The 22,892-nt window shown below is 43.8% G+C and overlaps 1 protein-coding gene across 14 annotated transcripts in view; it reads right to left on the bottom strand.

Annotated features, from left to right (window-relative positions):
* The window catches only part of PCBP3 (poly(rC) binding protein 3), a 286,502-nt gene that overhangs the window by 150,567 nt on the left and 113,043 nt on the right, over positions 1-22,892 (bottom strand). The gene's annotated exons all lie outside the window — the stretch shown is intronic.

A 22,892-nucleotide genomic window follows, 5' to 3' on the forward strand; every position in this document is an offset into this window, starting at 1 on the left:
CCCACCCTACTGTCCAGCTCCATCCCCCACCTCAGTCCCACCCTACTGTCCAGGTCATCTCTCACCTCAGTCCCACCCTACTGTCCAGCTCCATCCCCCACCTCAGTCCCACCCTACTGTCCAGCTCCATCTCTCACCACAGTCCCACCCTACTGTCCAGGCTGCTCAGCCCCAGGCTCAGTAGTGCTACATTCTCTGCACTCTGCACTCTGACACAGCGGCATGTCGTCATGTACGCATGTCCACCCTCTGGGCTGCACACATGAACAGCAGAGATTCCAGGTCCCATGGCCCAAGCTGGCCCTCAACCACTGATCCTTCCTGTCCAGCGCCGAGCTCCTTAGAACCAATTCCCCACACCTGCTCCTCCAGGAGCAAAGCTTCTCTGGCACTGCCCGGCTTGGCTCCTGGGAAGCTTGCATCTGCCGCCACACTTGTAATTATCACTTAGCAGACACAGCGATGACGCCACTCTTTCCCTTGCCAGAACGTGGCAAGTGGAAAACTAACAAAGCTATTTTTCACATTCTATGATTTTGTTTAAATTAAAAGCATGAAAACACCCTTGAGCTGGCTGATTCTACAGCCCCCAGCATGTTCCCACCCACATCTGCCTGCATCTCTCAAAACAGGGCAGAGAGAGCGCCTCTGTTAGCAGCCTGCCCTCCCCAGCAGCTGGGTTCTGTGGGGTTAACTCAGCCAGGAATAAGGTTAGAGCCAGCACCCTTCACACAGCAGCCCTGGCACAACTGCTGTATTCAAGACAAAAGCAATCACCTCAGTGAGAGAAAGGGGCAGGAGCTTAGGAGCCAGCGTTCCACACTCCTAGTAAGGAAGCTTTTCTCGCACTTACTTCAATAACAAAAGCAGTACCTGCATTATGTTATTAGAAACTAAACTAACCGTTAGTGAGCAAATCCTGAGCAAGACCAAACCAGACCACAGTGAAGTGGAGATCTGATGCAGGCATCCAAGGGCCAGAGGCCAGCATCTACAGAAGCCCATGGGGAAGGGCGAGAGAAAGGCAGCTGTGTGACAGGTCTGCCCTGTGCAAAGTGCTGGCCGCTGGCCGTGGGACTCCACAGGACTCACCAGGGCACTGTGGAACCCAGCGCTGGACAAGAGCCAGAGCAGAGGCTCTGGGTGGGAACGCCGCCCAGCTCTGTGCCAGAAGCCCAAAATGATCTCATCTGACACTTGGCCATTGTCGCAGCTCCCAATCTGAGAAGGCCCTTCTCTCCTCCTTCTCTTCCAGGAAGTTAACAAGAGGAGCTCTGCACCGTGAATTCTGCTCCCTTCTACACATCTCCCGTATGTTCCTTCCTCTACACAAAGTCCAGAGGCGGCAGCTAAAGGAGAGCAACAAGGAGAGGAAGTCAGGCCAGGCCCAGACAGGGCCCCCCTGGGCCCCCACAGCCCAGACAGGGCCCCCCTGGGCCCCCACAGCCCAGACAGGGCCCCCCTGGGCCCCCACAGCCCAGACAGGGCCTCCCTGGGCCCCCACAGCCTCCCAGGGGGTGCGCAGTGTCGTGGTGCACATCCTTCTCCCTCCACGACTCTCAGCTCCACAGATGCAGAATTTCACATCCTGGCTCCTCACAAGGTGCCCCAGTATGTGGTCAGAGCGCCTGAATGTTAAATACACAAATTATGAACCTACATATCATCTAAGTCAGAAACAGGGCCATGTCACAGCCCTCCAGGGCAGGAGCTACAAATCCTCAGCCCTGTGTGACGCCGTGCTGCCTGGCAGCTAAGTGCCCGCCGCAGCGCTGTGTGCCCGGAGGCCTGCTCTGGACACTCCTGAGGCAGTGCATCCAACTCCACAGCAATCAAGCGAGTGCTAACAAAGTTAGGCACATACTGCTTTAATTACCCAGGAAATCTGCCATACAAGAAGAGGCACTGAAAATAACCATAAAAGTTAGCAGACAGAAAAGCCCAGGCTCGGTGGGCCCCGTAAAGGCCCACACGGCAACCGTGAGGAGTACACCCACGTGGCTTCCTCTCAACAGACCACAGAAGACCCAAGGGATTCCTGACTGAGCGTGAGGCAGCTTCAAAACACGCCCACAGTTCTCTGCCACTTCCCCCTTAGAAGGGGTGAGCAACTCCCCTCCCTTCGGGGTGGACTGACTCAGTAGTGCACATCTAAAGGGAGACACTCCGTGTGACACCCAAGAGCAGGATATTAGAAGCATGGATTCCTCCTTGCTTCCTTCCTCCAGGAGCAGTGAACTGCCACACATGAGACACTCACACAGCCCCTGGAGAGGACAAGAGCCGAGGGACCAGGCCTGCTGTCCATAGCCCTGTGGGGGACTCTGGCCCTAGTCAACTAGCAGATAAGAAAGCACTGGCCAGCACCTGCTAGGTCATGAGCGATCCCACCAGAATCACTCACTAAGTCACTCCCAAATTCCTGATCCATAAAAATGAGGTCATAAATACTTGTTGTTTTGAGTCACTCCATTTTGGGTTACTTTGTTTACACAGCTACAGTCACACTGCATGATGACATTTCATCAATGACAGCGGTCCTATTACGGAGAAAGCAAGGGTTCTTGTCTTCACACAAGAAAGAATTCAGGCGTGAGACAGAGTAGTAGAAAGCAAAACAGCAAGGTTTATTAGGGCAGGGACATCCATAAGAATGGACGGGCACCTCTCCAGACAGAGCCTGAGAGAGAGCCCAGTCGCTCGGACTGGGGAAGAGCGAGGTCACATGGCTAAGTGGAGAGAATACACCTGGGCAGGCCAGGCGGGCGGTTCAGCAGAGAGGCAGAGGGCTGAGCGCACTCTGATTGAGGCAGGGGTTTTTAAGGCGATGGGTCTTGCCTTCCCTTCACCCTCTCCTTCTCCTCCTCCCAAACAAAGGACTTTTTGAATGTAAATACGAAAAATTCCTTTCTGAGTTTTTCCCCTGAAGTTATCAGACAGGGGGATGCCTGGCTGGCATTGCCCCATTAGAGGAAGGATGGTTATCCGTAGAAGGGGCAGATACTGGGCTGCATCTAGAAGGTTATCGGGATGACTTTGAGATGCAGATGCTGGACCTGGATGTCAATGCCTTAGGCCTTTGTCACACACACATAAGCTGATTTCTGACTTCCTGCCTAACAGTCCCACAAGATTACAATGGACTTGGTGATGTCTATGGTGTAACACATGCCCCATGTATCTGTTCAATGTCCATCTAAGCTGCACTGCCAGCTGTATAGAGCAGAGTACATACAGTTTATGCTACTTAATAGAGAATAAGTGACTGTGTTATTAGTTTATGCATTCACTATGCTTTGTATCATGATTTTAGAGTATGCTCCTTTTGCTTGTCAAATAATTTATTATAAATATTGTTCTGTGTTACACTAGGGACCTCATACATCATGTTCACTGAGCCTTATGGATGCCCCCACAGGCCACACTGAGTGACTGACCCCCATCACCTCAGTTGTGCAAGTGAACTCTTCAACAGCCCCCCAGCAAAGCAGTTCTCAGAGCACATCCCCGTCACCAAGTGATGCACGACTGTATAGAAGGGAAACAGAAGTGGTGCAATCCACAGAGATGCAACAGTTAAGAAGGACAGCAAGTTTCACAGAAAAATCAGAGAATGCAGACAGGACCTGTGAGCTGGAGCAGGCAGAGCTGTCAGAACCAACAGCAGGGACTGCCTAAGGCACAGGAGGGCCTTGTGACAACTTCCCTGATGGGGTGTGTGTCAGCACCAGGACAGGTCCCAAGGCAGCAGTCCCTGCATCCCACAAGCCAGGAGACAACACTCGCCCTGTAGACAAGCCACCAGAACAGGTCCCAAGGCAGCAGTCCCTGCATCCCACAAGCCAGGAGACAACACTCGCCCTGTAGACAAGCCACCAGAACAGGTCCCAAGGCAGCAGTCCCTGCATCCCACAAGCCAGGAGACAACACTCGCCTTGTAGACAAGCCACCAGACCCACGGGGAGTGTGGGGCACTCTAGGAACAAACCTCGTCAGTCAACAACGAAACAGTCTTTGAAGAAAACCAGGTGACAGGAGATGAAAAGCTCTGAGAGTGGCCACCTAGGAAGTGATCAACAGAGTGAAGAGACTTCCAACAGAATGTGAAAAAAAGATTTGCAAACCACCTGACAAAGGATTAATATCCCAAATATATCAGCAACTTAAAAAACTCAACAATAAAAATCAACCAATCCAGTTGAGAAATGGGCAAAGGACTTTAACAGACAATTCTCAAAAGAAGAAATAAAAATGGGGGAGGTTGGCGGTGCTGTGGCATAGTAAGTAAAGCCTCTGCCTGTGGCGCTAGCATCCCACATGGGCACCGGTTCATGTCATGGCTGCTCCTCTTCTGACCCAGCTCTCTGCTTATGGCCTGGGAGAGCAGTGGAAGATGGACCCAGTGCTTGAGCCCCTGCACCCATGTGGGAGACCCAGAAGAAGCTCCTAGCTCCTGGCTTTGGACCAATATAGCTCCAGCCATTGTGGCCATTTGCGGAGTGAACCAGTAGATGGAAGCCCTTTTTCTCTGTATATTCTCTCTGTCTGTAATTCTACCTCCCAAATAAATAATAAATCTTTTGAAAAAATAAATAAAAGTGGCCAAAAAATATATGAAAAAATGGCTAATCATTAGCCATCAGGGAAATGCAAATCAAAAGCACAATGCGGTATCACCTCACCCTATCAGAATGGCTAAAATCCCAAACACAGAGAGTAACAGATGCTGGCAAGGATGTGGACAAGCGGAACACATATACACTATTGGTGAGAATGTAAATTAGTGCAGCCATTGTGGAAAACAGCACATAGATTTCTAATACAAATTAGAAATAGACTTACCATATGATCCAGCAATTTCACTACTGGGTATATCCCCAAAAGACTTGAACATAGAGAATCAAAGAGATACCTGTACCACCATGTTTATCACTACACACAACAGCCAAAATTTGGAATCAATGAAGGTGTCCATCATCAGATGAGTGAATAAAGAAACTGTGGTATACGTATACACAATGGAATATTATTCAGCTATAAAAAAGGATGAAATTCTACCATTTGCAGCAAAATGGACACAACTGGAGGACATCATGTTGAGCGAAATAAGCCAGACCCAGAAAGACAAATACCACATGTTCTCTCTTATAAGTGGGAGTTAAAATTTTAAAAAAGAAGAAAAAATAAACAAATGTCTGTATGTACTAGTGCTGCTGCCAATAGTTTTGTAAAAATTTGTTTTATACCTCTATGAAACCACCAATTAAGAAGGTTATAGGCCGGTGCCATGGCTCACTTGGCTAATCCTCCACCTGTGGCGCCGGCACCCCAGGTTCTAGTCCCGGTCAGGGTGCCAGATTCTGACCCAGTTGCTCCTCTTCCAGGCCAGCTCTCTGCTGTGACCTGGGAAAGCAGAGGAGGACAGCCCAAGAGCTTAGGCCCTGCACCCACATGGGAGACCAGGAGGAAGCACCTGGCTCCTGGCTTCAGATCAGCACAGCTCACCAGCCATGGCAGCCATTTTGGGGTGAACCAATGGAAAAGGAAGACCTTTCTGTCTCTCTCTCTCACTGTCATAACTCTACCTGTCAAAAAAGAAAAAAAAAAGGTTATACTACTATAGTTTTAATGATCTGTGATTACATTTTTTAAAAAGATTTATTTTAATTTCTTGAAAGGCAGAGCCACAGAGAGAGACAGAGAGAAACAGAGAGATGTCTCCCATCCACTGGTTTACTCCCCAGATGGCTTCAACAGCTGGGGCTGGGCCAGGCCGAACACAAGAGCCAAGAGCTTCCACCAAGTCTCCCACATGGGTGCAGGGATCCATGCACTTAAGCCATCCTCCACTGTTGTCCCAGGTGCATTAGCAGGGAGTTCGATCGGAAGTAAAGCAGCCAGGACTTTAACCGACACCCACATGGGATGCCAACATTTTCAGGCAGCGGATTTGCCTGCTATGCCACAGTGACAGCCCTAATCCATGATTACTTTAAAATGTACTGTATGTGATGAAATGCTCACTTTTTCCCATTCAATTATTGTTTATAGCCATTGTCTATATTCTCACCAAACAAGGGTCTTTTTGCACTTTTCTTGTTAAATTTCTTATTCAGTGAAGTATTAAACCTTTTCACTGTAATGTAAATTTAAAATATGTTATCTCAAAAACTAAAAAAAAAGAAAAGGAGAAGGAAGGAGAGTGAGAGGGATGGATGGAGGAAGGGAATATCATTGTGTTGTCAGAACTGCATCTACAAAGCACACTGAATCTGTTAAAAACTTTCTAATTAGGCCGGCGCCACGGCTCACTAGGTTAATCCTCCGCCTAGCGGCGCCGGCACACCGGGTTCTAGTCCCGGTCGGGGCGCCGGATTCTGTCCCGGTTGCCCCTCTTCCAGGCCAGCTTTCTGCTGTGGCCAGGGAGTGCAGTGGAGGATGGCCCAGGTGCTTGGGCCCTGCACCCCATGGGAGACCAGGAAAAGCACCTGGCTCCTGGCTCCTGCCATCGGATCAGCGCGGTGCGCCGGCCGCAGCGCACCGGCCGCAGCGCGCCGGCCGCAGTGGCCATTGGAGGGTGAACCAACGGCAAAGGAAGACCTTTCTCTCTCTCTCACTGTCCACTCTGCCTGTCAAAAAAAAAAAAAAAAAAAAAAAAACAACTTTCTAATTAAAAAAAAAAAAAAAAGAAAATCCAAGGATAAGGATTTCAAGATGGCTGAATAGGTAAAAGACATTCATTTTCACCATGGGAAGACACAGAGAGGGGGCTGGAGAGACTTTTTCAGTGGAGAGCACACCAAAGAGAACAGAGACTCTCTAGCGCTGCAAAGGCTGTGCACAAAGACGCAGCAGCTGCCAGGACACTACCAGCACACCTGTGGCTGGTGGCCAGAGGGGAGCTGCCGCCTTATCAGAGTGAGGTCAGAGGAGGCCGCATCAGCCTGTGCACCACTGCCCATCTTTGTCTGAGGGAGAACCCTGTGATGCTCACCCACTGAGTCCAGAGCTGGGGGCGGGGGCAGGGTGCCCACTTAGCTCCAGAAACGGAAACCACACCATAGCACCCGGTGGCTGGCAGGAGAAACGCCATCTCCCCGGAGTATCTGGATCTGCAGTGCCCCATGTACCACTGACGGCCTCTGTCTGAGGGAGAACTGGAGAGTCAGCAGGGTGCAGGGAACTCCCCTCCCCCCACCGCCCCCCCGCCATTAATTCCATGAATTCAAGAGCATTGCTTCCCTCCCCTTTCTCCACAAAGCACGAGACCCAGCTTGCCAAAACAGAGCACCAACTGACCTCTGTTGGGCAGGCAGTTGGCTCTGGGTATGAGGTGGCTCACCCCATGGACAGAGAGTTTTGCCAGGCAGAGTGGATCCCTTGTACCCTCTGACTGTGTGACTTCCACACAGGCCAGGAAACTCTTCTGAGGCTATGGAGTGTGGCTGGGCCTCTGGGCAACCACTGGGTCTGACTCCTGAAGCTCAGAACTCCCTGGGTGCTGGAGAAGGACCTCTCAGAAGGCTCAGAACTCACACTACAGAGCCTATAAGATTCTTCATGAGGTCCGTGTGCCTCAGTGGGAGGGGAGCACAGTACCATGAGCTCACACTAGGCAGTTAGCTCACCCTGGCACAGAGAGGGTCGAGGCCAGGAGCATGCCAGCCAGTGCCACCTCCGCCTACTGATGATAGAGCAGATTCTCCAACTCAACTAAGGTGTCACTCTGGACTTCCCCAGAGCTCCCTGGGCCCACCCAGCACACATCTCTGGGTCTCTGCTGAAGGTGCAGGTATTCCACTAAGCCACAGAAACACACAACATAGAACAAAGCCTTCAGAGGAGATACCAACACATGCTTCCCAGATGCATAAAAACAAACATAGAAATACAAGAAAACAATATGACTCCCCATAAAGAACATAATAACACTTCAATATTAGACTGTGAAGATGAGGAAATTGGTGAAATGCCTAAAAAGAACTCAAAAATAAAGATTGTAAGATTGCTCAAAAACCCAGAGAAGCAATTATATGAAATAAGCAAATCCATATATAACATGGATGGAAAATTATGTGGGAAGATACATATTAAAGAAAAATTATACTGAAATATTAGAAATGAATAGTTCTATGTCAAATTAAAAAGTACAGTAGAAAGCCTTAACAACAGTTTCAGTAAGGCAGCAGAAAGAATATCTAAGCTAGAAGACAAATCTTTTGAAATATTTCAGACACAAAAGAACAATAATTTAGAAAAATCAAAAACAGTGTTTAGGGTCTATAGGATACCATCAAACCATAAAATATACATGTCTTAGGATTTCCTGGAAGAATGGAAAAAACAGAATACCGTAGGAAACTTATTCAGTGAAATAACAGCAGAAAACATCCTTAATTTGGAGAAAGTTATAGACAACCAAGTACAGGAAGCACATAGAACCCCAAATAGGCACAATCAGAGAAGATCTTTACCACAACACATTATACTTACAGTTTCTTTTATTTTTAAGATTTTTAAAAATTATTTGAAAGGCAGAGTTACAGAAAGAGAGGGAGAAAGAGAGAGATCTTCCATTTGCTGGTTAACTCCCCAGATGGCTGCCATGGCCAAGGCTGGGAAAGGCTGAATCCAGGAGGGAAGAGCTTCTTCTGGTCTCCCACATGGGTGCAGGGACCCAAGCACTTGGGCCATTCTCTGTTGCCTTTCCAGGCACATTAGCAGGGAGTTGGATGGAAAGTGGAACAGCCAGGACTCGAACCAGAGCCCATATGGAATGCCAGTGTTGCGAGAAGTGGCTTAACCCATTATGACACAATGCTGGCCCCTATAGTCACACTTTCAAAAGTAAAACATAAAGAAAGGACCCTAAAATGTTCAAGAGAGAAATGCCAGAATACCTTTAATGGATCTCCAATTAGACTGACATACAGATTTCTTATCAGAAACCTCACAGGGTAGGAGAGAATGCAGAGATATTCTCCAAGCCCTTAAAGAAAAAAAACTGTCAACACAGAATACTATAACCAGTCAAGTTCTCATTTATTTCTAAATTAAGGTGAAATAAAAGGGCCAGCACTGTGGCATAGCAGGTAAAGCCACTGCCTGCAGTACTGGCATCCCATATGAGAGCCAATTTGAGGCCCAGTTGCTCCACTTCCAATCCAGCTCTCTGGCTGGAAAAGTAGTAGAAGATGGCCCAAGTCCTTGGGCCCCTGCACCCACGTGGGAGACCCAGAAGAAGTTCCTGGCTCCTGGCTTCAGATCGGCGCAGCTCCGGCCACTGCGGCCATCTGGGGAATGAACCAGTGGATGGAAGACCCCTTTCTCTCTGTCTGTCTCTCTCTCTCTCTCTCTGCCTCTCCTCTCTCTGTGTAATTCTGACTTTCAAATAAATAAATAAATCTTGAAAAAATAACTTTAAAGAATATACTAAACACAGAAAGATAATCAGCATCATGAAAGAAGGTGAAGGCAGAAAAACTCCTTGTAATAGTACAAATGAGATACAATACAAAACAACAACAAGAAAGGAATATTTATGTAAAAAAGCAAGATCAAGCCAAAACTTATCAATAATAACCTGAATGTAAATAAACTAAATTCTCCAATTAATAGATACAGCCTGGTTGAATGGATTTAAAAAGATCCACCTATATGCTGCGTATGAGAAACCCACATTACCAATAAAGATGCAGACAGACTGAAAGTGAAAGGATGGAAAAGGAGAGCCCGTGCAAATGGAAATCAAAAACAAGCGTGAGTAGCTATCTTAATATCAGAAGCTATCTTAATACCTTAATTAATATCTTAATACCAGACAAAAGCTGTTGAAAGAGACAAAGAAGGTCATTATGTATTGATCAAGGGATCAAGCTAACAGGAAGATGTGACTATAGTAAATGTGTAGCATCCAATCCTAGGGCATCCCAGCTATTTAAAAAAATGTTAATGGATCTAAATTGAGACATATGCTCTAAAGCAATAATCATGGAAAGACTTCAACACCACACTTTTATCAATGGACAGATCAACTAGACAAAAACAACAACAACAACAAAGAAACAACAGTTAAGATACACTACCAACAAAGCGGCTCTAGTTGATACCTACAGAACATTTCATCCCATAACAACAGAATGTACTTCTTTCATTAGTTCATGAAACAATCTCTAAGAAAGACCATATACTAGGCCATAAAACAAGTCTCAACAAATTCAAAAATGATGCAATCATACCATATATCCTTTCTGACCACAATGAAATGAAGCAGGAAATTAACAACCTAAAAAACTCCAGAAAATATACAAACACATGGGGACAGAACAACATCCTCCCAAATGAATAGCAGATCATAGAAGAAATCCAAAGGGAAATTCAAAAATTCCTCAAAACGAATGAAGATGACAACATAACATATCAAAACTTATAGGATACAGCAAAATCAGTGTTAAGAGGAACGTTGATAGAGATTAATGCATACATCAAGAAATTGGAAAGATGTCAAGTAAATGATCTAACAATGCATCTCAAGGACCTAGAAAAGCAATAACAAACCAAACCCAAAATTAGTAAGAGGGAAGAAATAATAAAAATTAGATAAGAAACAAAATGGAAATAAAATAAGAAAAATCATTGAAATGAAAAGGTGGCTTAAAAAAAAACAAATAAAATTGATGAACCACTGGTGCAACTAACCAACAAAAATTAATTAAATCAGAGATGAAGGCGATATCATAACTGATGCCACAGAAGTAAAAAGAATAAATGGATAGATTTCTGTACACATACAATCTACCAAAATTGAGGCATGAAGACACAGAAAACCTAAACAGACCAATAACCAAGATGGAGATTCAATCAGTAATAAAGACCCTCTCAACAAAGAAAAGTCCAGGACCAGAGGGCTTCACTGATGTATTCTGCCAAGCTTTTAAAGAAGAACTAATCCCAATTTAAAACAACGGAAACTCCTTCTATTCAGGCCAGCATCACCTTAATTCCAAAACCAGAAAAACAGAACTATAAGCAAATACCCCTGATGAACATAGATGGAAAAATAGATCATCCACCTAGACCAACAGGGATTTATCCTGGAGATACAGGGATGCTTCAACATATGGTAATCAATAAACATGATACATCATATTAACAAACTGAAGAATAGAAACCATGAGTATCTCAATAGATGTAGAGAAAGCATTTGATAAAATAAAACAATCTTTCATGTTTAAAAAAAAAAAAAAAGAAAAAGAAAAAGAAAACAACCTTGGGCCGAGGTTGTGATGTAGTAGGTTAAGCAACTGTCAGCGGCACTGGCATCTCATATTGACACCAGTTCAAGTACCGGCTGCACCACTTCTGATTCAGCTCCATGCTGATGGCCTGGAAAGCAGCAGAAGATGTCCCAAGTGTTTGGGCTCCTGTACCCATGTGGGAAACCTTGAAGAAGCTCTTGGCTCCTAGGTTCAGATTCGCCCAGCTCTGGGAGCAAACCAGCAGATGGAAGACCTCTCTCTCCGACTCTCCCTCTCTTTGTCTGTAACTCTGTCTCTCAAATAAATAAATAAATCTTTAAAAAAGTAAAACCTGGCTGGCGCCATGGCTCACTAGGCTAATCCTCCTCCTTGCAGCGCTGGCACACCGGGTTCTAGTCCCGGTCGGGGAGCCAGATTCTGTCCCGGTTGCCCCTCTTCCAGGCCAGCTCTCTGCTGTGGCCTGGGAGGGCAGTGGAGGATGGCCCAAGTGCTTGGGCCCTGCACCCCATGGGAGACCAGGATAAGTACCTGGCTCCTGCCATCGGATCAGCGCGGTGCGGCGGCCATTGGAGAGTGAACCAACGGCAAAGGAAGACCTTTCTCTCTGTCTCTCTCTCTCTCACTGTCCACTCTGTCAAAAAAAAAAAAAAAAAAAAAGTAAAACCTTAAGCAAATTGGAAATAGAAGGAACATACCTCAACACAATCAAGGCAGTACATGACAAACCCACAGCCAGCATCTCCACTAAGATCCAAAACCAAACAAGGATGCCCACTTTCACCATTATTATTCAATATAGTTCTGGAAGTTTTAACCAGAGCCATTAGGCAAGAAAAAGAAACCGAAGAGATACAAATTGGAAAAGAGGAAGTCAAATGATCACTGTTTGCAGATGACATGACAAAACTCCACTAAGAGACTATTGTAACTCATAAGAGAGTACAGCAAAGTTATGGGATATAAAATCCAGACAAAATTCAATCACATTTGTATACACAAACATGCCATGGCTGAGAAAGAACTTATAAGATTAATACCATTCACAATAGCTACAAAAATATATAAATACTTTGGAATAAATTTAACCAAGAAAATGAAAGATCTCTACAATGAAAATTACAAAACATTAAGGAAAGAAATAGGAGACACAAGAAATTGGAAAAATCTTCCACGTTCATGGATTGGAAGAATATTACATCAAAAATTCCATACTCCACAAAGCAGGTTTTTTTTTTTTTTTAAAGATTTTATGTATTTATTTGAGAGGCAAAGTTACAGCCAGAGAGGGGAGAGAAAAAGGTTTTGCATCTGCTGGTTCACTCCTCAAATGACCACAATGGCCAGAGCTGGACCAATCTGAAGCCAGGAGCCAGGAGCTTCTTCTGGGTCTCCCATGCGGGTGCAGGGGCCCAAATACTTGGGCTATCTTCTACTGCTTTCCCAGGCCATAAGCAGAGACCTAGATTGGAAGAGGAGCAGCCAGGACATGAACCAGCGTCCATATGGGGTGCCAGCCCCGCAGGTGGAGCCTTAGCCTACTAAGTGACAGCACTAGCTCCTATCCAAAGCAATGTTCAGATTCAGTGTGGTCCCAATCAATATAACAAGAATATTCTTTTCAGATCGAGAAAAAAAATTCTAAACTTCATATGGAAACACAAGAGACCCCAGAATAGCTAAAGCAATCTTAAACAATAAAAACTAAGCCAGAGGCATCACTATACCAGATTTCAAGTCCTACTACAGAGCAGTTATAATCAAAACAGCCTGGTACTGGCATAAAAATAGACATGTGGACCAATGGAATAGAATTGAAACCCCAGAAATCAATCCACACATCTACAACCAATTAATCTTTGATAAATGAGCTCAAGTTACTCCCTCAAAAAAGGAAAGTGTCTTCAACAAATGGTTCTGGGAAAACTGGATCCCTGGAACAGTGGTCTTTACACTTTTTACTTGCAGAACTCTTTATTTAGTGCAGGATTAAGCCTACTATTATAAAGTAAATTGAAAGTACATTATCACAAAAAATTTAAAAAAAGAAAAAGGAGGGAGGAGGGAGGGAGGAAAGCATTGTTATATTCACAGAATTATATCAGTGAAAAAAATGAAATCTGTTTTTCAATTAATATAGAAAATGTTAAAAAAAAAAAAGAGAGAGAGAGAGAAAATCCAAAGATGAAGAGAGAACCCTAAAAAGTTCAACATGGCAATAAAATGAATGCTAAAATGCCTAAATGCCACTTATGTGAAAGTAATATTTTCCTTCTGTTAAGATACTTTACTTGTCTTTAGTACTCTGGAGTTTCACTGTGGGATGACAGATGGATATACCGCTTTCATTTCATCTGGTTGGCATTTGTTAGAGTTCTGAAACTGTACCTTCATGGCTTTGATCAGTCCTGGAAGATCATTAGCTATTATCTCTCCAAACATTACTTTTACTCCATTGTTGCTCTCACCTCTTGCTAGAAAGTCAGCAAATTCTGTTATAATTTACCAACCTAACCAAGTCTCATATCCTCTTTTTCACAGTTTGTATCTCTCTGGACTGCATTGTAGATATTTACAGTAAATTATGGTTAAAAAGCTGTAGAAAAAAGGTGAGTATTAAAAAGAAATTTGGAGACAAGAAGTATAAAGAAGGTCTGATAATATAAATGATGCTTCGAAGAAGAGTAAGATACTGTGGCAGACGACAGGAAATGCTAAATGAAAGCTGTTCAGGAAGGATTATGATTTCACATAGAAGCATAGATCTACCCAAAGACATACACAACTAAGGAAACTGAATTCACAGTATGACATTCTCCCACAAAGAAGACTCCAGGCCCAAATGGCTTTAGTGGCAAATTCTACTAAACAAGGAAGACAGAACACCAATTCTATAAAAATGCTTTCCAAAAACAGAAAGAGAGAAAATACTTCCCTGCTCATTTTATGAGGACAAAGTTAGCTTAACAGTAAAACTACATAAAGCCATATCAAGGAAAGAAAACTATAGGGGCCATTGCAGTGGCACAGTGGGTTAAGCCACAGCCTGCAGTGCTGGCATCCCATATGGCTCTGGTTTGTGTCCTGGCTGCTCCACTTCCTATCCAGCTCCCTGCCAATGCACCTAGGAAAGCAGCAGAGGATGACCCAGGTCCTTAGGCCCCTGCATTCATGTGAGAGACCAGGAAAAAGCTCCTGGCTTCAGCCTGACAGAGACCTGGTTATTGTGGCCTTTTGGGGAGTAAATCAGTGGATGGAAGATTCTCTCTCTCTCTCTCTCTCTCTCTCTCTCTCCTTCCCTCCCTCCCTCCCTCCCTTCTTTCCTCCCTCCCTTCCTTCCTCCCTCCCTTCCTTCCTCCCTCCCTCCCTCCCTCCCTCCTTCCCTCTGTTTCTCCTTTTTTTTCTGGGACTCTGCCTTTCAAATAAATAAATAAATCTTTGAAAAAAGGAGGGGCCAGCACTGTGGCATAGTGGGTAAAGCGGCCACCTGCAGTGCCGGCATCCCACATGAGCGCCAGTTCAAGACCTAGCTGCTCTACTTCTGATCCAGCTCTCTGCTGTGGCCAGGGAAAGCAGTCGAAGATGACCCAAGTCCTTGGGCCCCTGATCCCATGTGGAGACCCAGAAGAAGGTCCTGGTTCCTGGCTTCAGATCAGCTCAGCTCTGGCCATTGCAGTTGTTTGGGGAGTGAACCGGCAAATCGAAGACTCTCTCTCTCTCTCTGCCTCTGCCTTTCTGTGGCTCTGCCTTTCAAATAAATGGGTCTTTAAAAAAAAACTGCAATCCAAAATCTTTCATAAATATCCTTTTATACAATCCTTTTGTATAATAATCATACATAATCAAGAAGACTGTGGCTCAGTAATTTTACTTCAACAATTAAAAAATCAACATAATTTGTTATTTTATAGATTAAAAGAAAAAGAAATCCCAAACATCCTTTCAACAAGTATAAAGCATTTGAGAAGATTCAACAAATATTCATGATAAAAATTCTCAGGAAACTCCTTAACCTGACAGAAGGCAGCTATGCAATGCCTACAGCTGTCAGCACATTAAGGGTGGAAACTGATTTCCCCAAAGCAGATACAGGCAAAGATGTCATTCTCTTCTCAACATGTCCAGTGTCCTAGTAAGAAATATAAAAGAGGCAACAGAAATAAAGAGCATATGGATCAGAATCAGTAAAAAGAAAAAAGTGGAGCTCATAACAGTCTAGTAAGTTTGTAAGATACAAGATGAACATACAAAAATCAGTTGTAGTCATATGCACTAGTCAATAAAAATCCAGAATCAAGTTAAGATAATAATTAAATGTATAATAAAATTGACAAGAACAAAATACTTAGGAATAAATACAACAAAAATATCACTGAGAGAGATTACAGAGAAGCTAAATAAAAGCAAAATCATTCCATGAACCTGGACTGAAAGACTTCATATTTAAACAAGGCAATACTCTGAAAATTTATCTACAGATTCAAGGCAATCAGTGTCAATTCCATTCTTACTTATAGAAACAGGCATAGTGATCCTAAAATTCATATGGAATTGCAAAACAACAACAACAAAAACCAGACCGTGCCTGCTAACATGCCTGGGAGGAAGTAGTGACAGCCTAAGTACTAGGGTTCCCGCCACCCATGTGCAAGACCCAGATGAAGTTCCTGGCTCCTGGCTTCTACCTGGTATGGCCCTAGCTGTTAAAGCCATTGGGGGGGCTGGCGCCACGGCTCACTAGGCTAATCCTCCGCCTTGCGGCGCCGGCACACCGGGTTTTAGCCCCAGTAGGGGTGCCGGATTCTGTCCCAGTTGCCCCTCTTCGAGGCCAGCTTTCTGCTGTGGCCAGGGAGTGCAGTGGAGGATGGTCCAAGTGCTTGGGCCCTGCACCCCATGGGAGACCAGGAGAAGCACCTGGCTCCTGTCATCGGATCAGCGCGGTGCACCAGCCGCAGCATGCCGGCCGCAGCACGCCGGCCGCGGCGGCCATTGGAGGGTGAACCAATGGCAAAGGAAGACCTTTCTCTCTATCTCTCTCTCTCACTGTCCACTCTGCCTGTCAAAAAAAAAAAAAAAAAAAAAAAAAGGCACTGGGGGAAATAAACCAATAGATGGGACATCTTTCCCTCCACAAACCCCCAGTCTCTCCCCATCACTCTGCCTCAAACAAATCTCTGTGTCACTCTGCCTCAAGTAAATAAATCTTTAAATAAGCACACACACACACACTCAGTGGATTAGAACTAAGAGTCCAGAAATAAACATATATATCAACTGTTGCCTAACTTTTTTACTAGGATGCTAATAACATCATTCACTTGTGGAAGAATAGTGGTTTTTTTTTCCAAACAGATGGTGCTGTGACAACTGTATATTCTCATACAAAAGAATGAATCTAGGCCAATGTCTCATATAAAACCCCAACTCAAAGTGGATGAAAGACCTGAATATAAGAGCAAAAACTATAAAACTTGTAGAAGAAAATGTAGGCATAAACCTTAATGATGGGGGCTGGCACTGTGGCATAGTGGAGCCAGGAACTTCATCTGGGTCTCCCATATGGGAGCCAGTTCAAATCCTGCTTCCCACTTCTGATCTAGCTCTCTGCTATAGCCTGGGAAAGCAGTAGAAGATGGCCCAAGTGCTTGGGCCCCTCCAATCGCACGGGAGACTCAGAAGAAGCTCCCGGCTCCTGGCTCTGTGTCAGCACAGCTCTGGCCGTTGTGAGCATTTGCGGAGTGAACCAGCAGATAGGAGTCCTCTTTTTCTCTGCCTTTGTCTCTCTGTAACTCTGCCTTTCAAATAAATAAATAAATCTTAAAAAAAATCTTTATGACATGGTATTAGACAACAGTTTCTTACATATGGTTTTTAGCACAACCAAAGGATAAAAACAGGTAAATTGGACTTCATCAAAATTAAAAACTCTGGAGCAGCCATTGTAGTGCAGCATATTAAGCCACTCCCTGGGACGCCCAAATTCCATATCAGGGTCTCTGGGATAAAGTCCCACCCTCTCTTCTGATACAGCTTCCTGCTAATGTGTACCCTGAGAGGCAGATAATGGCTCACGTACTTGGGTCCCTGCCTTGTGGGAGACCTGGATGAAGTTCTAGGTTCCTGGCTTCAGTCTGGCCCAGTCCAGCTGTCACAGACACCTGGTGCACATTGAGGGTGAAAATGGAATCAGTGGATCAGGAGATCTCCCCCCACATCATTCTCTCCTTCAGTCACTGTCTTTCAAAGAAATAAACTTCACAAGAAAAGAATTATCATTTATCTTTAAAAAGTTAAAACTTCTGTATATCAAAAGACATTACCAAAAAAGTGAAAAGACAATCACCAAATGGGAAGAAATTTATATCAATGTTATGTATGATAAATGTTTAGTATCCAGAATATAAAAAGAATCCTTATAATTCAAAAACAAAAGACAAACAGCTCAATTAAAACAGAGGCAAGGAATTCAAAGACAATTCTCTATAGATGATATACAAATTGCCAACAAGTATATGAGAAGATGATAAACATCACTGGCTATTTAAAATGTGAATCAAGAGGAGAGGTACCAAGATGGCAGAATAGGGAGGAAACTTACTAGTCTAGGGGAAGGTAGTTTAAAAAATGTGGAGAGAGTGCAATCTCAGGGAAGAGTTAGGGAGAAAACAACAGAGGAAACTCCACGCAAATTAGACAGACACTGTGAATCTTCGTGGAGGGTGTAGACGTGTGCAACTCAGGACCCCAGCAGCCAAGAACCTCAGCACCAGCTTTGGAGAGTGAGGTGAGCCCAGATTGCAGCAGCCCAAGCCACTGGTGATGAAAGCTGCAGGAAGAGCCTGGTGTGGAGCCCTGCTGGGGACAGTATACCTGCCAACCTAGAGGGAAAAAAAGTGGGTACATTTCTCTCCCCAACCACCCGGCACTGGTGTCCTGTAACTAGCCCAGAGCAGGCAGGCACCATTTTGGACACATGTAACACCTGTGCCATCTTGTGTCTGTGTTCCCAGCAACCAGCTGACAGGAGACGTCTGAGTCTACTGGGAGAACTGACAGGCGGCTGGGTGCTCATGACTGTGGGAGCCTTGTGTGCTGGGTCTGTGAAAAAACTGTGGCTGCATGGGAGGACACAGGATGTGGCAGGATCTCTGGGTAGTCACTGTGGGTGGCTCCACACATTCGGGGCTCCCTGATTCCCTGGTGCAGGATCTGTGCTCACACCGAGGACTGCATGAATCCTGTGTGGTTCTTGAGGCAATATGGATGAATGTTGTATCCACTGGGGCTAGTGCCCAGGCATTGGTCTCCTTGGAGGAGAGAAGGTGAGTATGTGACTATACCAACAGAGCTGAACAAACTTCCTCTCTAAAAAAAAAAAAAAAAAAAAAAAAGAGATTTACCATGTCCAATTCAGAGTCACCCTAGAGACTCCCCTCACCCTGGAGCACTGAACAGAGCTCTCTGACCACACCCAGCACACGCCTTGGGGTATTCACTGAAAGAGCAGACATTCCATAATCCATAGAAGCATAGTCCAAAGACAAAAGCTGTCACAGGAAAAAAAAAATTAAGTAAACCAACTAGCATCTCCACAAATGCCTAAAAATAAATGCAGCAATTCAAGAAACAATAAGGAAGACAACATGATGCCCCCAAAGGAACACAACACTTCAATACTAGAATGTAAAAATGAAGACTGAAGAAATGCCAGAAATGGAATTCAAAAAATTGATCATGGGATTGCTCAGAAGTAATCAGAAAAATCCATGAACTAGAGAAATCCATACATAAAGAAATCCATGGCATGAAAGAAAATTTTTCTCGTGAAATTGAGATTTTTAAAGAGAAATCAAAATGAAATATTGAAAATGAAGAATTCAACAGATCAAATAAAAAACGAGGTGAAAAGCTTTAACAACAGAATTGGTGAGGCAGAAGAAAGAATATCCAAGTTAGAAGGCAAATCTCTGGAAATTTTACAGTCAGACCAAAAAGAAGCAGAAATCAGGAAAATTAAAAAATAATGTTGGAGATCTATGGGATACTATCAAACAACCCAGGAGTTCCTGAAGGCATGGAAAAAGAGAATGGATTACAAGCCCTTTTTAGTGAAATAATTCAGAAAACTTCCTTAATTTGGAGAAAGAAAGGGACATCCAAGTACAGGAAGCACATAGAATCCCTAATAGATATGAACAGAAAAGATTTTCACCACAACCCATTGTAGTCAAACTCTCCACAGTAAAACATAAAGAAAAGCTTCTCAAATGCACACTACTAGAGAGATGTCAGATTAATTTCAGAGATCTCCAATTAGACTCACAAATGACTTCTCATCAGGAACCCTACAGGCTAGGAGAAAATGGCTGTCAGTAAAATGGCGCAGTCCCGACACCATCCTAGGCTTTAGCCCCCGCCACCATTGCTGAAAGCCAGGTGGCCACATGGCCCAACCAACAGTGTCAGCTCCACCCCCATCCAAATGAGATTTGCTGCTCCTACTTCTCTGCCCACCCCCCAGCAGAGTTTTAAAAGGACCTGTTCCTGAACACGTGGCTCTCTTTCTCTCCATCTGATCTCTCTCTTTGTCTCTTGATCTCTGACTCTGTCTCTCTCTCTCTCTCTTACACTTTCCTTCTTGCTCTTTTCCTTCTTTGCCCCTTCCCTCCAGTCTGTCAGGATTCCCACAATAAACACTTTCCCTTACTCCAGTGTTTGGTGTGTTTTGTGGTGGCCTTACAATGGCAAGATATAATCCACATCTTAAGAGAAAAAACTGTCAACCTAGAATACTGTACCCTGCAAAGCTCTCATTTATAAATGAAGGTGAAATCAACACCTTCCATAACAAATGGAAATTAAAAGAATTTGTCACCACTTGTCCAGCCTTACAAAAGATGCTTAAGGATGTGCCGTACACAGAAACACAGAAACATGGTCATCACCATTAAAGATGGCAAAGGCAGAAAATCTCCCAGTAAAAGTACAAAGGAAATGCACAGTAAACAATAGGGATACTTAGGGGAAAATGGCAGGGCAAAGTCGTTACTTACCAATAGTCACCTTGAATGTAAATGGCCTCAACTCTCTGGTTAAAAGATACAGACTGGGGGCCAGCGCTGTGGCGTAGCTGGTAAAGCACTGCTGCAGTGCCAGCATCCCATATGGGCGCCAGTTTGAGTCCCAGCTGCTCCACTTTCAGCTCTCTGCTATGGCCTGGGAAAGCAGTAGGAGATGGCCCAAGTCCTTGGGCCCCTGCACCCGCATGAGAAGACCCGGAAGAAGCTCCAGGCTCCTGGCTTCAGATCAGCACAGTTCTAGTCATTGTGGCCAATTGGGGAGTGAACTAGTGATTGGAAGACCTCTCTCTCTCTCTCTCTCTCTCTCTCTGCCTCTCCTTTTCTCTGTGTGTAACTCTGCCTTTCAAATAAATAAATAAATCTTTAAAACAAAATAAAAGATACAGACAGGCTGAATGGGGGAAAAAAACATCTATTTGCTGCCTACAAGAAACACATCTCACCAACAAAGATGTCCGCAGACTAAAAAGTGATTGAAAGTGAAAGGATGGAAAAAGATATTCCATGCTAACAGAAACCAAAAAAGGTGTAGCCATCCTAATATCAGACAAAATAGACTGTAACACAAAAACTGTTAATAGACAAAAAAGGGCGCCATGCGATGATTAAGGGATCAATTCAACAGGAAGATGTGACTATAATAAATGTAAACACACCTAATTACAGGGCACCTGGCTATTTAAAAGAAACATTAACAGATCTAAAGAGAGACATAGACTCCAATACAATAGTACTGGGGGACTTCAATACTCCACTTTCAGCAATGGACAGATCAACCAGACAGAAAATCAGCAAGGAAACAACAGGTAGTCAACACTCTAGACCAAATGGACCTAACAGATATCTACAGAAATTTTCATCCACAGTTGCAGAATATACATTCTTCTCAGTAGTACATGGAACTTTCTCTAGGATTGACCACATGTTAGGCCATAAAGCAAGTTTCAGCAAATTAAAAAAAAAATTGAAAGCATACCATGCATCTTCTCAGACCACAATGGAATGAAGCTGGAAATCAACAACTCAAGAATCTCTAGAACATATGCAAACACATGGAGACTGAACAACGTGTTCCTGAATGAATAGTGGGACACAAAAGAAATCAAAATAGAAATAAAAAACTGGTTGAGGCACAGCTTTTTTTTTTTCATACTATTTGTTGAAATCTTTACTTAGTATAGAGTTAACCTTCTGTGTATAAAGTTAAATGAAAATAGATTTTAGCAAAAAATAAGAAGTAGGAGAGGGAGAAGGAAGAAGGGTGGGAATGGGGATGGGAGGGTGGGTATGGTGGGAAGAGTCACTATCACTATGTTCCTAAAGTTGTACTTATGAAATGTATGAAGTTTGTATACCTTAAATAAAAGGTTTCTGGGGAAAAAATAAATAAAAAAATTTTTAAATATACAAATAAAAAATGTGAATAAAAAATACAAAGAGGGGGGCAGCATTGTGGCAAGGTAGGCTAAGCCTCTGCCTGCGGTGCAGGCATCCCATATGGGCAACGGTTTGTGTCCTGGCTGTTCCTCTTCTGATCTAGCTCTCCGCTTGTGGCCTGAGAAAGCAGTGGAAAATGGCCCAAGGACTTGGAACCCTGCACCTATGTGGGAGACGCAGAAAAACTCCTGGCCCCTGGCTTCCAACTGGCTCAGCTCTAGCCATTGTAGCCATTTGGGGAATGAACCAGTGGATGGAAGACCTTTCTCTCCGTCTGCCCCCTCCCCTGTAACTCTACCTCTCAAATAAATAAATTAATTAATTAAAAAAAAAACACAGTGTGATACAACTTCCTACATATTAGGATGGCTACAATATAAAAAGCAAAAAATAACAAGTGTTGGCAAGGATGTGGAAAAACTGAAACACACATCATCAAATGATGCAGCACCTCTGGAATACAATCTGACATTTCCTCAAAGGGTTAAAAGTACAGTTACAATATGATTCTGCAATTCTGATACTATGTATAACCCAAGATCAATTAAAATATATATTCACAGAAAAAATTTTCACAGAAGCATTATTCATAATAGTCAAAAAGTGCTAACAATCCAAATGTTCACCCACACAATAGAATACTCAACCACAAAAAGGAATTAATTTTGAATAAAAAGCCATAAAAAGGAATGAAATATGTTAGAACATAAATGAACTTTGAAGATGTTATGCTGAGAGAAACAAAACAAGGCATGTTTACATTATTGCAATAATATGAACCATTTAGAGTGGGCAAATCCACAGAGATGGAAAGCAGATAAGTGACTGCGGTGGGGAGGAGGAGGTGCTGGGGTAGGTGAGATGGGAAATGACTGCTAACAGGAGTGAGTTCTTTGAGAAGTGATGAACAAGTTCTGGAATTAGGCAGTGGAACCAGTTGCACAAGCTAGTGAATATGCTAAAAATTTATACTGCATTTAAACGTGAATTATTTCTCAATTAAATAAAATGAAATAAAACAAAAAAAGTGTCAATTCTCTTCACATGGAGATATGTATATATATATACATCCATTACAATCCCAATCCCAATCAAATTTTCAGTGGTCTTTTTTGTAAAA

The sequence above is a fragment of the Oryctolagus cuniculus genome, chromosome 4, assembly GCF_051225735.1.
Source record: "Oryctolagus cuniculus isolate XC-2025 breed Fujian yellow rabbit chromosome 4, ASM5122573v1, whole genome shotgun sequence".
Lineage (NCBI taxonomy): Eukaryota > Metazoa > Chordata > Mammalia > Lagomorpha > Leporidae > Oryctolagus > Oryctolagus cuniculus.